The following is a 14,781-nucleotide window of genomic DNA, read 5'->3' on the forward strand; positions in this document are numbered from 1 at the left end:
CTACCATATAAAGCCTCCAACGAAGTCATGCCAATACAAGAGTGATAGATATTGTTATAATCGAATTCGATGAGAAGTAAATAATCAACCCAACCACCACTAAAGTCAATCATGAAATACCTAAGCATATCCTCCAAAGACTGAATCATCCTCTCCGCTTATCAATCCATCTAAGGGTGGAAAGCACTGCTAAGGTTCACCTTAGTCCCCCTAGAAAGAACGCCAAAAGTGAGATGAGAACTTTGTACCCCTGTATGAAATGATAGAAACTGGAGAACCATGCAATTTGATGATTTTCTGAATTAATAACTTTGCATAATCCTCAACAAAAAAATTTGTCTCACTGGTAAGAAGTGATCAGACTTAGTCATCCTATCCTCGATGACCCAAATAGAGTCAAACTGGTTACGAGACCACGGAAGACCTGTAACAAAGTCCATATTGATCACCTCCATTTCCATATGGGAAGCTCAATCTCTTAAGATAACCCTCCAGGCCTCAAGAGCTCTACCTTCAGTTGCTGACAAACCATGCACTTCGCCACAAAATTAGCCACATCTCTCTTCTTGTTATTCCACTAATAATTTTTTTCAAATCATGGTACATCATTGTCAAACTAGGATGAACAGTGTACTTCAACTCATGAGCCTCGGCCAGTATCCTCCCTCGCAGACCATCAATATTGGGAACACACAATCTACCTTGGTACCTCAAGATACCGTCTCCTATAATCTCAAAATCCATCACCTTTTAGTGACCCACATCATCATTGATCTGCATCAAGATAGGATCCAAGACCTGCTTCTCTTTTACCTTATCACCGAGAGATAACTTTACCACCTCTTGAACAAACACACCTCCATCTTTAGAGTCTAAGAGACAAACTCCAAGGTTAGCCAAATGGTGAATGTCCTTCACCAATCCATGTTTCTCTTCATCTACATGAGACAAAATTGTCATAGATATCCTGCTAAGAGCATTAGAAACCACGTTAGCCTTACCTGGATGATAATAAAGACTAATGTCGTAGTCTATAAACAACTCAAGCCATCTCCTTTGCCTGAGATTCAGCTCCTTCTGAGTGAACACATACTGCAGACTCTTATGATCAGAATAAATATAAATATGAACTCCATACAAGTAATGTCACCAAATCTTCAATGTGAACACCACAAACAACAACTCTAAGTCATGATTCGAATAATTTTTCTCATGAACTTTCAACTACCTAGAAGCATAGGCCACCACCTTACCATTCAGCATTAACACATAATTCGGTCCCACACAAGATACATCACAATAAACTATGAATCCATCAGTACCCTCGGGCAGGGTCAAGACCGGAGTTGAAGTCAACTTATTCTTCAGTTTCTCGAAACTACCCTCGCAAGCATCCCACACAAGAACTTCACCTTTTTTTAGTCTACCTAGTCAATAGGGCAGCAATGGAGGAGAAATTTTCCATAAATCACCTATAGTACCTGGTTAAACCCAAGAAGCTACTAATATCAGTTGAAGTCGTGGGTCTAGTCCATTTCCTAACCATTGCAATTTTCTATGGATCCGCCATGATCCCCTTGCTAGAAATAATATGACCCAAAAAAGTAACATCATTCAACTAGAGCTTGCACTTTGAGAACTTAGCATATAATCACTGATCCTTGCAAGTCTGCAGCACTACGCAAGGGTAATCAGCATGATTCACCTCACTCTTGGAATACACTAGAATATCACTAATAAACATGATTACGAACAAATCTAAGAACTTATAAAAGACCCAATTCATAAGATCCTTAAATGCCACCGGGCCATTAGTCAATCCAAAAGGCATGACCAAGAACTCATAATGGACATGTCGAGTGTAGAAAGTAGTCCTAGGGATGTCCTCCTCCCTAATCTTCAACTAGTGGTAACCCGACCAAAGATTAATCTTAGAAAAATACTCAGCTCCCTAAAGCTGGTAAAACAAACCATCAATCCACAGAAGAGGGTACTTATTCTTCACAGTTACCTTATTCAGCTGGCAGTAATCAATACACATCCGAAGGGACCTATAGTTCTTATGCACAAAGAGCACAGGAGCACCCCACGGAAAAATGGTAGAGCGAATAAAATCCTTATCAAGAAGGTTTTTCAATTGCTCCTTGAATTCTTCAACTCAGCTGGGGACATTCTATAAGGAGTGATAGAGATAGAACGAGCGTCTGGTAAAAGACTAATCCCAAAATCTATCTCCTTATCGGGAGGAATTCTAGAAAGATCATCAGAAAACTCACAGACCACAGAGATAGATTGCAAAGAGAGACTCTCCGAGTTGGGATCTTTAACCCAAACTAGGTGATAGAGGTACCCCTTAAAAATCAACTTTCGGGCGCTAAGATAAAAAATGAACCTTCCCTTAGGTACTAATGAACTACATTCCCACTTAATCACCAGTTCATTCAAAAATTAGAAACTGACCCCTTGGGTCCTATAGTCAAGAGATGCATAGCATGAATAGAGCCAATCTATCTCCAAGATAACATTAAAATCTAACATCTCCAACTCTATCAGATCTACCAAGGTCTCCCTACTATAGATAGATACCACATAACTCTTATAGACTTTTCTAGCCATAATAGAGTCGCCAATCGGGTAGACACACAAAAGGGATCGAGAATACCCTCAGGACCTAAACCAAAATAAATAGCCATATAAGGGGTCACATAAAAGAGGGTAGACCTGGGATCAAGAAGACAATATACATCTTAATAGAAGAGTTTTAGTGTACCACTAATAACATCAGGAGATACCTTATAATCCTGATGGGTGGCAAGAGCATACAGACGATTTTGACTATTACCAAAGTAAAAAGTATCACCCTTAGGTGCAGGAGACGAAGAACCAGCAACTAGGCCATTATTAACCCCAATAGCAACATCACCTGAAGGAAAGTTCCTCTGAATGTGGCCAGGCTGGCTGTACCTAAAACACTTATTCCTTCCCTCATCACAAACGCTCTAGTGTAACTGTCCATAAAATCTGCAAAGAGGATGCGATGGGACTAACGGGGGCCTACTGGCCTGAGATTGGGCACCTTGTGTCTTAAACCCACCATTTCTATAAAAGCGGTGATCACTGGACGACTTAGGATAAGAAGTACTAGCTATTGAATAAGAACCCGAATTGCACCACTTTTTCTTAAACCATCCTCCATCATCTCTACCACCCTACTGCCGAACTCCACCCTGATTCGAATATCAAAACTTCTTATTTTGCCTCTCTCTCATCTCTACTTGCTTCTTCTTTTTCTCTTCAACTTTTTCCATATACACCATAAGTCTAGAGATATCCATATCCTTGTTTAACAACGTAGCCTTGCTCTCCAAAATTAAATAATGGGACAACCCAGAAGCAGACTTTCTTATTTTAGCCATTATTCTAGACACTAACTCCAGAGAATAACAGGATTGCTGATGAAATTTCAAGGAATACTCTTTCATGGTCATTTTTCCTTGCTTCAAATTCACGAACTCCTCAGCTTTCGCCTCCCTCAACTCCTGGGGAAAGAAATAATCCAGAAAGGCACTAAAGAAGTCATCCCACAATGCCACCTCTATATCATCATTCCTAGACTGATCCCACTCTTCATACCACTGATATGCTATAACCTTCAACTAATAAGCAGTGGATTCCACTCCCTCTAAATCAGTAGCATGCATCACTCGAAAGATCTTTTCCATCTTATCTATGAAACCTTAAGGATCCTCCTCAACCTTAGTGCCAGTGAAGGCTGAAGGATTTAACCTCATAAACTACCCAACTCGAGTAACCTCAGAAGAACTCATAGAAGTACCAATAGGACCCGACTGATATGACTGAGATGTTACCAACTGGGTCAATAGATAAACGGAACAGTGGAACTCAGCATTAGTGATATCTCCTAGAGGTGACCAAGCAAAAATGTTACCAGCAGGAGAAGGATCAGTGAGGACTAGTGGAACTCCACTAGGTCAATCAGAAACAGCGACCCTCGATCGGGTCTTAACCCCAAGAGTAGGATGAGTCCTATCTATATTGTCCTTATGTGGGATAAAGGAGTTTCCATGAGCATCAAATATTTTGGGAGGCATGATCTGAAAAAAAAAAAAAATTAGAGGAGACTTCAACACCCTAGACTCTATAGCCTGAAAGTAGATCAAAAAAAAAACATTCCTAAATGTTTCGTAGCCTCTCTCTTATAAGTGTGATGTGCTACACTCTCATAAAAGAGACTCTACTTGACACGACTTTTTAGACACCAAATGGAACCCAACCTAGGATCTGATACCAACTTTGTCACTACCCAAACCAGGGACTGACCGTGATGGGTATCTCAAGTCCAACAAGGACCAGAGACCCACCTTTTGGCTAGTCAAATGGGACATAATTCAAGTATAGTAGCAGAATTTCAAACATAGCACAAGCTGAATAAGTATGACTCAAAAGAATGAATCCGAAATCTACAATAATCCACAAAACCTCAAATCTGGAACCAAATCAATTTAACTCTAGACATGCCCCTGATGATAGCCAAAACTAGAACAAAGAAAAGTATATGACATAAGGAAAATAAATCATGAAATGAGGTTTTCCAACATATGGAAGCTCACCATTTCAATCTGACTCATGAGCTATCCCACGAACACCTAGTCACTGCATAGCAAAAATATAAGTACTTTCGGTTCCTACACCGCATGGGAATACAGTGTTCGGACATGGTTAGAAGGATAAGCACTAGCATGTAACTCAATAATAGGATAAAATAATGTCATGATCAATATTCCAATATCATTCAAAGAAAATTCATATAATCATATGTATCTATAAACATGTCATGAAGGGAAAGGGGACAACGCTTGGCATGAAAGTAAAACATTAGCATGGACTATGTAGCTTAACCGCCATAAAAGGCACCCACAGGCTATATAGGTTCAACTCCCCCTGCTGAAAAAGCCCCAATGCGTGTTAGAAACACTAACCAGAGGTATCAAGAAAGACCAAGAAATGCCGTGACCCTACATCAATCCAAGATAAAACTATATCAAAAGTGTAAACAAGGCACACGGTCACCACAACCAACCCTCACGTCGGCAAACATGATTTTCCAGTACAAGTAATTCAAGACCCACACCTTCATAGCTTAGCTACATAACCCCCATTAAGCCCAAATTAAAATAAGTTTCACATAACCCATTTATTTACCATGGAATTATACATTAAGGCACACCATAGGTAGCGTCACACCATTCGCTTGCAAGCTTATAACTATGCCATCACAATTCCATTAACTTGGGGAAATGCCTTGAACTCCTTTAGTTTATTAAATCAACTCGGGGGAATGTCTTGACCCCCGAGGTTTTAATTTTAGTCGAAACATAGCCAACAAGGCCTTCAAAATCCATTTTTAATCTTTTAACCATTTATGCAATGCAATAGTATAGATGAGCAAGTCAAACCAATAGTATAGATGAGCAAGTCAAACCATGTGACAAATCCATATTTCAAAATAATTTCACAAATGGGTTGAGGGAACACAATTTCCAAACCAAATTCAATACCAAAATCATCAAATTGGGGGAATACCTCGATCCCCATTCCAATTCCCACACCCTTGCACCCATTAGTTCAAAACATAAAACAATGCATGAATAATTGTATTAAAACTATGGGAAATCAATTCAAGATGCATTCATTCCAAAACCCTCAAACCCATATTCAACAAAAAATACAATATAATTACATGGGTACAATTATAAGCAGATGATTTTGATAAAATAATAGTGGGGGAATATTAACATGCTTTGGCACAAGAGTTGGAAAGTAAAACGGAGCTTGGGACCCAAAGGATGAATGTACGATGAAATTCTTATGCTTCCGAGGGGTTTTAAGTTTAAGAGTGTAATTGGAGAATTTTAATCTCTTAAAACTGAAAGGAATAGGCTATTTTATGCTTAAGGGTCGTTCATAGGTGAAAAGATCCTAATACCCCTTATCTCAAGTAAATAAAGCAAAAACTGCACAGATTTTACCAAGAAGCATGGAACGAACCTTATCGCGGAGGCTAACCTCTGTGTCACACTGCCTATCACGGAGGCTAACCTCCATGATACGCTGGCTATCATGGAGTGTAGACTTCATGACACAGTGATATCATGAAATCTCACTACCTCCGTGATCCAAAATTACTTCGGACCCCATCCAAATATTTTGAAACTTTCCCAGGATACCCCATTCACATGCCTAAACATAATTTTAGTCAAAAATCGACGTTTCAAAAATGGGAGGGCCAAATATAAAATGCTTAAAATTTTAAGGGTGTTATACTTGAAGTCCCGAAAGAGTCATTAATAAGGGTAAATCATATGTAAATACGACTGCAAAAGCTAACACAAGTCTTGGCCTAAGGTGGGCCGAAGGGGGCCACTTCTAATCCCCAAAATTCACTTTTAGGCAAATTCTACCCCGGACTAGGGTAAGGTATCTAAATTTATTTATAGATGTGAAATAACCCATAATTAATCCTAAGATAGCAATTCTCTCTGAAACATGAGAAACTAAGTAAATTTTGCCTAAATTATGATTTCAAGATAGCCTAAACAGTCCTACTAACCCAAATATATTCAACTATATCTCCAACACCTAAATCTAACCCCATAACTAGCATAATATCATAATCATATTGCGAAATAGTTTAATCTATGAAGAAGGAAAACCTAGCCTACTTAGATGTCAAAGAAAGTCCTAAAGAATCCGCTAAATCATCGATTTCCCTTTCTGAAGAGCTTCCACAAGATGCCACGCTATCAAAATAACAATTCATTCATCAAGATGATAACAATGATGCCTATATTGCATTATTGTGCTTCAAGTCAAAAATTACATAAAAATTTCATATGGGGCCCATTTGTGAAATCACACTTTTGAAAGCAACTCAACATATCTCTATGATCGAGGAATATTTACCCCCAAAATAGGTGAATTCCAAGCTCTAATAGTGCTACAATCAAGCCACCAAGATTCTAGAGATTTTAGGAAAAGATGGGGAAATTAACCATGAAAATAATGGAAGCTTACCATAAATTCGAAGAAGAAATGCATAAATTAACTTCACCCAAGCTCTAAAATCAACCATAAATGATTCTCCCAAGTTTTCAATTATAAGGAATAGATGAAAAATAGTGAAAATTGAGTTAAGTAGGGTATTTATACCCACACCAGGTCCACAGGCACCACTTAAGCGGACACTAGGCCGCTTACGTGGTCACCACTTAAGAAATGTAGTGTCGTTAAAAAGATATCTAGTGCCTGCATAGGTATCGCTTAAGCGGTCCTTTGCTGCTTTAGTAACTACCGCTTAAGCGGTAAGGGCATCGCTTAAGTAATGCATCGCTGGGCCAACCTGAACGCTTAAGCGGTCGGCTGGGCGCTTTAGCAAACCTCTTCTTAAGAGACCCAAATGATCACTTAGCGGTGCACCAGTTGCGTGCACCAGCAAAATCTTAATAATTAATTCTAACTTCCACCGACCCTTTGAGATTCATTTAGAATCCTGTACACTCAAATGGACTATGATACCCTATTAAATGTGATGTTCCAGACTCAATGGCATATTCAAAATTTTCTTTTGAGGTCGTTTCAGAAAAAAGTGGGTCCCACCCTACTTGCCATTTTTCTTAACTTTCGACTAATAGCCCAAAATGAGTTCGGGAGCATCGAAACAGAAACCAAGGGTCCACCTAACTACAAATCGATGTTTCAAAACTGTTGAAATAGTCAAAATTAGCACACAAGGTTGTTTGACTAAAATTTTTGCCTGGTAGCCAATTTGAACCATTGAAGGCTTCAAAATAGGGAATTAGCTCTAAAAAACCAAAGGCATTCCCGGTAACCAAATTGCCAGTTCTATCAAGTCATAAATGAGTTGGGGTAGTTAAAAGAAAGCTCTAATAGAGAAAATGAGTGGAATATAGAAAATAACCTGGAGGGCGATTATAGTATCCACTACTAAAAGAACTTTCATCTGTGAAAGTAAATGATTAGGATGTACCTGAAGCCTCGAACAGCTGAGGATACTGGGTCCGCATCTCGCTCTTAATCTCCCAAGTAGCCTCTTATACTGGGCGGTGCCTCCACTGAATCTTAACTACTGAAATCTCTCTTGTGCGCAACCACCCAACATTACTAGCCAGTATTAGCATAGGCTCATCCACAATGGTCAACCGCTCATCTAACTGAACGAAGTCCTATCTAAGCGCATAGGAAGGGTCAGGAATGTATCGCCGCAATATACAAATATGGAAAATCGAATGGACAGCAGCAAACCCTATGGGTAAGGCTAACTCATAAGCCATCTTACTAACTATGCGAAGAATCTCAAATGGTCCAATATATCTAGGGCAGAGCTTTCCTTTTCTCCCAAACCTCATCATACCCTTCATGGGCGATAGACGGGGAAATACCTAGTCACCAACTCCAAATCTCAAGGCACAAAGTCTATGATTTGTATAAGCCTTCTACTTACTTTGAGCGGCCCTCAACCTGTCCTGAATCACCTTGACTCTATCCAACGACTCCTAAAGAAAGTTAGTACCACGGGATCTAATCTCAAAAGTGTCAAACCATCCAATGGAAGAACGATATCATCTATCATACGAAGCATCAAAAGGTGGCATCTCGATACTCGAATAGTAGTTATTATTAAATGTGAACTCCACCAAGGCTAAGTGTTACTCTCATTGACCTTCAAAATCCATAATTTAGTCAGAGCATATTCTCGAGAACCTGAATGGTCCGCTTCGATTGCCCGTCGGTCTGAGGGTGGAAGGTTTTACTATTCATCAAGATGAGAACAATTATAACTATAATGCACTATTGTTCTTCGAATCCAAAATTACGTAAAAATCCCATATAGGATCCGTCTACGAAATTGTACTTTCGAAACCAACACAACATCCCTCTAAGCTCGAGGAATATTTATCCTCAAAATGGTGAATTCTAAGCTCTAATGGTGCTACAATCAAGCCACCGAGATTCTAGGAATTTTAGAAAAAGTTAAAAATTAACCATGAAAATAATGAAAGCTTACCACAAATTCAAAGAAGAAACGCGTAAATTAACTTCACCCAAGCTCTAAAATGAACCACAAATGATTCTCCAAAGTTTTTCTGCCTTTTAGGGTTCAATGTGCTTAGGAATGGATAAAAATGGTGAAAATCGAGCTAATTAGGGTATTTATACCCTTTCCAGGTCCATAAGTGTCGCTTAAGCGGACACTGGGACGTTTATGCGTCACCGCTTAAGTGACCTAGTGTTGCTAAAGTGGTATATGGTGCCTGCACATCAGCACTTAAGCGGTCCTTTACAGCTTTAGCAGCTACCGCTTAAGCGGTAAGGACATCGCTTAAGTGATGCCTCGCTGGGCCAGCCTGATTGCTTAGGTGGTTGGTCAGGTGATTTAGCGGACCTCCACTTATGCGACTCAAATGAACGCTTAAGTGGTGCACCAGCATAAGCTCAATAATTAATTCAGACTTCCACCGACCCCTTGAGATTCATCAAAAATCTTGTGTATACACAAACGGACTATGCTAACCCATCAAATTTGATGTTCTGGACTCAACTGTGCAGTTAAAATTTCCATCCAAGGTCTTTTCAACAGAAAATGGGTCCCACGCCACTTGCCATTTCTCCTAACTTTCAGCAATAGCCCGAAATGAGTTCGGGAACCTCGGGACCCAGATTAAGGGTCCACCAAACTTAAAATTAATGTTCTGGAGCAGTTGAAACAGTCGAAATTGGCATACAAGATCGTTTGATTAAAGTTTTCACCTGGTGTCCAATGAACTAGCGGAGGCTTCAAAATAGAAAAGTGGCTCTAAAAACCAAATGAATTACCCAGTAATCGAACTATCAGTTTCAACAAGTCATAAATGACTTAGGGTATCTATAGGAAGCTCTAAATAATGAAAATAAGTGAAAATATAGAAAATAATCTGAAAGATCATTACACTCAACTCAATACACCCTCACGGTTTGTCATAAATGGTAATGAAGGTGATCAGCCTAGCACCCCGATAAGTCCACGGCAGCATATATAATGCCCTAAAAGTATACTACGATAGCAAGTACAAGGCCCCTAACATATTACGACGGTGTAGCTATGCCACTAACATATTATGGCAGCGCATGTATGCCCCTAGTAAATATATCCAATATCCCAAAGTCACCTCACAACTTATCATTAAATGATTCTTAGTATACTTAACAAAATACATATCCACAGTTGATCAAAGACCACCGATTCTACCATACACACGCTTGTTCCAACATATGAATTAGGTAGAAAAATATATTTTTTATAAAGCAGGTTTGAAAAGAAAGCACCAAAGCTTAAAGTCTCACTTACCTCGAATTCACGATCCAAGCACACTTTTGAATATATCACATTTATGCTCCCGTAAATTCAAACCACCTCAAACTATACCAAATGAATTTAAAATAATCAAAACCTTTTAAGTAGGTAACCTCTAAATTTTTAGAACAAGTCACCAATCAAAATCAAGCTCTCAGTCCAATTGCTCGTTTATGTAACCATTCAAAATATAGCACCTTCAACAATTAGATTTCTTAATTATCCAAAGCTTTATATTTTATTTTTCCAACAAAAATAAATATAGCTACTTTGTGAAACAGTGGCTTCGCAACATGTTGATCCTTTAATATCACCCTTCTGTTTTCATATAGTTTCAACCATAATTCATCCCCTATAATCATGAATATCCAATCATTATCAAATCATCTCCTTCCAATCATTAGCCTATTATTATTATGAGAGTAGATATAGAAATCTTTCTTTTCTTGAACTATTATAATGGTAAGGATCCACAGCTACAATATCAAAGCACTAATATAAAAATACCTATCAATCAAATCACTGCCTAAGAAACTCATTATAGCCATTCTTGAACTCCACAAAACCCTCTATGATGTTTGTTCTCTTCCAGGAAAATACGTGAAATGGCCCCCATAATGGGTGGCTTTGAATTTTTGTGCCCTATTGAAAAAGTTTATAAAGACTAGTTTTCTTTCCTTTTTATGTATAAGACAAGTACATTTTTGTGCCTCTACACCTCAAATGTTTTTAAACTTCCATACTCATTTATCACTCATCTTCTATTTTTTTTTTACTTTTTTATTTTTCATTGATTTTTTTCTTTTTTCTTCTTTTAATTAATTTGTCTCAACCTTATTTTTCTTTTACTTCTTTTTTCTCATTTTTCTTTTTTTTCTCAAACATTATTTATTTCTTCTTTTTTAATTCATTTGTCTCAACCTTTTTTTTATTGTTTTCATTTTTTTCTTTTTTTCCATTTTTCTCAACTTTATTTTTATTTTTTTCTTTATTTTTTTCTTTTTTTTATTCTTCTCTTTTTCTTAACCTTTATTTTTTTCTTCTCTTTTTTACTTTTTCTCTCAATTTTTTATTTGTTTTCTTTATTTTGTTTCTTTTTTTTTTCTTTTTCTCAACTTCTATTCCATTTTGCTAATAATTAGATAGTTGGATAATCCGCAAACGGATCTTCTTTCTTTGACATCAAAGTAAATTTAAGGGCATGATTAATTATTTGAAAGTCCTTTGAAATAAGTCGTCTCTAAAGCAAAAGTGATAGAACACCTCTTAAAGTAGACACAATGTGGAAGTGTCAAGCCTTGCTTGTAGGGCATAACTTATTGTTTAAAAATCTTTGAGTTAAGTCTTGCGGGCTAAGTCTTGCCTCTAACGCAAGAATTATAGAACATCTCATAAATCAAGACAAGATGTGATAGTGTCAACTCTTGTCTATGGGACGTAACTTATTGTTTGAAAGTCTTTGGACCAAGTCGCGCCTCTAAACATCTTATAAATCAAGACATAATGTGGTAGTGTCAACTTTTGCCCATGGGGCATAACTTATTGTTTGAAAGTCCTTGATTTATAAAGCATCTCATAAATCTACACACAATGTGATAGTGTCAACTCTTGCCCATAGGACGTAATTTGTTGTTTAAAAGTCCTTAGGCTAAGTATTACCTTTAAGGGAAAAGTTATAAAGCATCTCATAAATCAAAATATAATGTGGTAGTGTCAACTCTTACCCAGGGGGCGTAACTTGTTGTTTGAACGTTCTTGGGTTAAGTTTTATCTCTAAGACAAGAGGTATAATATATCTCATATATTAAAACATATACAATGTGGTAGTGTCAACTCTTGCCCATGAGACCTAACTTATTGCTTGAAAGTCCTTGGTCTAAGTCTTACCTGTAAGAAAAGAGTTATAAAGCATCTTATAAATCAATACACTGTGGCAGTGTCAACTTTTGACCATGGGGCATTACTTATTGTTTGATGGTCTTTAGGCTATGTCTTGCCTTAAGAGTTATAGAATACTTCATAAGTAAAAAATATAAAGTGGTAGTGTTGACTCTTGCCGAATGTATGCAACTTCTTGTTTGAAAATCTTTGGGATAACTCGCATCTCTAAGGCAAGAGTTATAAAACTTCTCATAAATCAAGACATAATATGGCAGTGTCAACTCATGCCCATGGAACGTAACTTGTTGTTTGAAAGTCCTAAATCTTGTTCTAAGGCAACATATATAGAACATATCATAAATCAAGATACAATGTGGTAGTGTCGAATCTTGTTCATGGGACGTAATTTGTTGTTTGGAAAGAATCAAAGAAAAGAAAAGAAAAACTAAAAAAAAGTTGCTGAAAAAGAAAAAAAATGAATGAAAGAAATTTAAAAAGAATAAGAATTGATAAAAATTTAAAAAAAAAAAAAGAAAAAAAAAATCAAAGTAAAACAAAAAACATAGAAGTTGAGAGAAGAAAAAAAGGAAAAGAAAAAATAAAAATAAAAGTAAAAGTAAAAAGAGAAAAAAAAGTTGAAAGATAAATAAGTATAGAGTTGTTTAGCAATATTTGAGATATAGATGGGTAAATAGGTAATTGCCCTATATATAAAAAAGAAGGAAGATTAGTTTTGTACAACTTTTTTTTATGAGGAACAAAAAAACAAAGACACATATTATATGGGTTATTTATGTAGTTTACCCTTCTCTTCCAGTGATATTGGAGTCAGCTGCCCTATTTTTTTTTCCTACTCATTTAACAACTTAAAACATGACCCGGCAAATTAGGAGAATGGGTTTGGCCCACTTATTTTAATTATATTTATTACTTATTATCAAAATTACTAATTAACCCTTTATTAAAATAATTGAGATACTACACATATACCTACGCCTACCACCCACCTCCTTACAGCCTTACCCTACCCCCTACCACCCACCTCCTTACAGCCTTACCCTACCCCCACACCCACCCCCACCCCACCCCTACTATCCCAAAAAATAAATTTTTAAATTTGTTTTTTTAAAAAATTTAAAAAAAAATTCTTACCCCATCCTGCTTATTCTATTGTTCTCATTATTTTGTGTTAAATATATACAAATATTTTTAGAAAATATTTTCCTACTTGCATAACGAACATAAAAAAAAATAAGTAAAAAATAATTTATTTTTCTAAAATTTGTAAAATTATTTTCTTGAAAAATGTTTTTCATGAAAATATTTTCCTCCATACCGAACACACCCTTATTATAGGAAACTATTTGAATTTTTCAATTCTTTATATTATAGAAGAGGGACCTTCAACATGTCTGCTTGTAGACATTAAAATCAATTTTGGGGGCATTTTAATCTTTTCACAAGAAAAAACTGCTTAAAGAATTTGTCTTTTATGCTATGTTAGCTGTACCTTATTAATAACTTTAAACAAATGCCCACAATCTTTCATTTAATTACAGACCATGCCTTAAAAAAATCCAACTTTTTCTATTTATTTACAAGAACATGTCTGCTTGCAGACATTAAAATCAATTTTAAGGGCATTTTAGTCTTTTAACAAGAAAAAACTGCTTAAATAATTTGTCTTTTGTGCTATGTTAGTTATACCTTATTAATACCTTTAAAAAATGCCCACAATCTATCATTTAATTACAGATCATGCTCTTAAAAAAAGTCCAGCTTATTCTATTTATTTACGAGATTGTCCTCAACTTTGCATAGATTTGATTTAAATTGCTTAAATTTAAGTAATTTAATAATATAATAATTTTATCTTAATTAATTGCAACTAAATATTTAAAGTAAATTAATTTTATTATTTTAATTGACTTTTATATTCAAAATTAATTTTTTTTACTGATTTATTTTAGTAAATTTAAATTTTAAAATTATTTTTTTCTTATATGGAAATACTAATATTTAAACTTAACTTTAAATTTTTAAAGTAAAAAATTAATAAATTTAATTTAATATAACAAATTCTTAATGAATATTTTCTTAAGATTTCTGTTGGGTTAATATGTATAAGTAAAAAAAGAACAACAACAACAAACCCAGTTTATTCCCACATAGTGAGGTCTGGGGAGGGTAAGATGTACGCAGTCCATACCACTACCTCCGGAGAAGTAGCAAGGTTGTTTCCGATAGACCCCCGGCTCAAGACAGAATAGTAATCAACTCTAAACAAAAAGATGACAATATATAAATACGCTAATTACAAAAGAATAGTGAACAGAGGAATAGTAAACAAGGAAGTGTAAGAAATTGTAATACAACATGCAACAAGGTAGCAAAACAGGCTTAATATACCCACCAAGTAAAGCCCTACCCTACCTACCCAACTTGGCACTAGCCTTCTAACCTAATAC

The sequence above is a fragment of the Capsicum annuum genome, chromosome 2, assembly GCF_002878395.1.
Source record: "Capsicum annuum cultivar UCD-10X-F1 chromosome 2, UCD10Xv1.1, whole genome shotgun sequence".
NCBI lineage: Eukaryota > Viridiplantae > Streptophyta > Magnoliopsida > Solanales > Solanaceae > Capsicum > Capsicum annuum.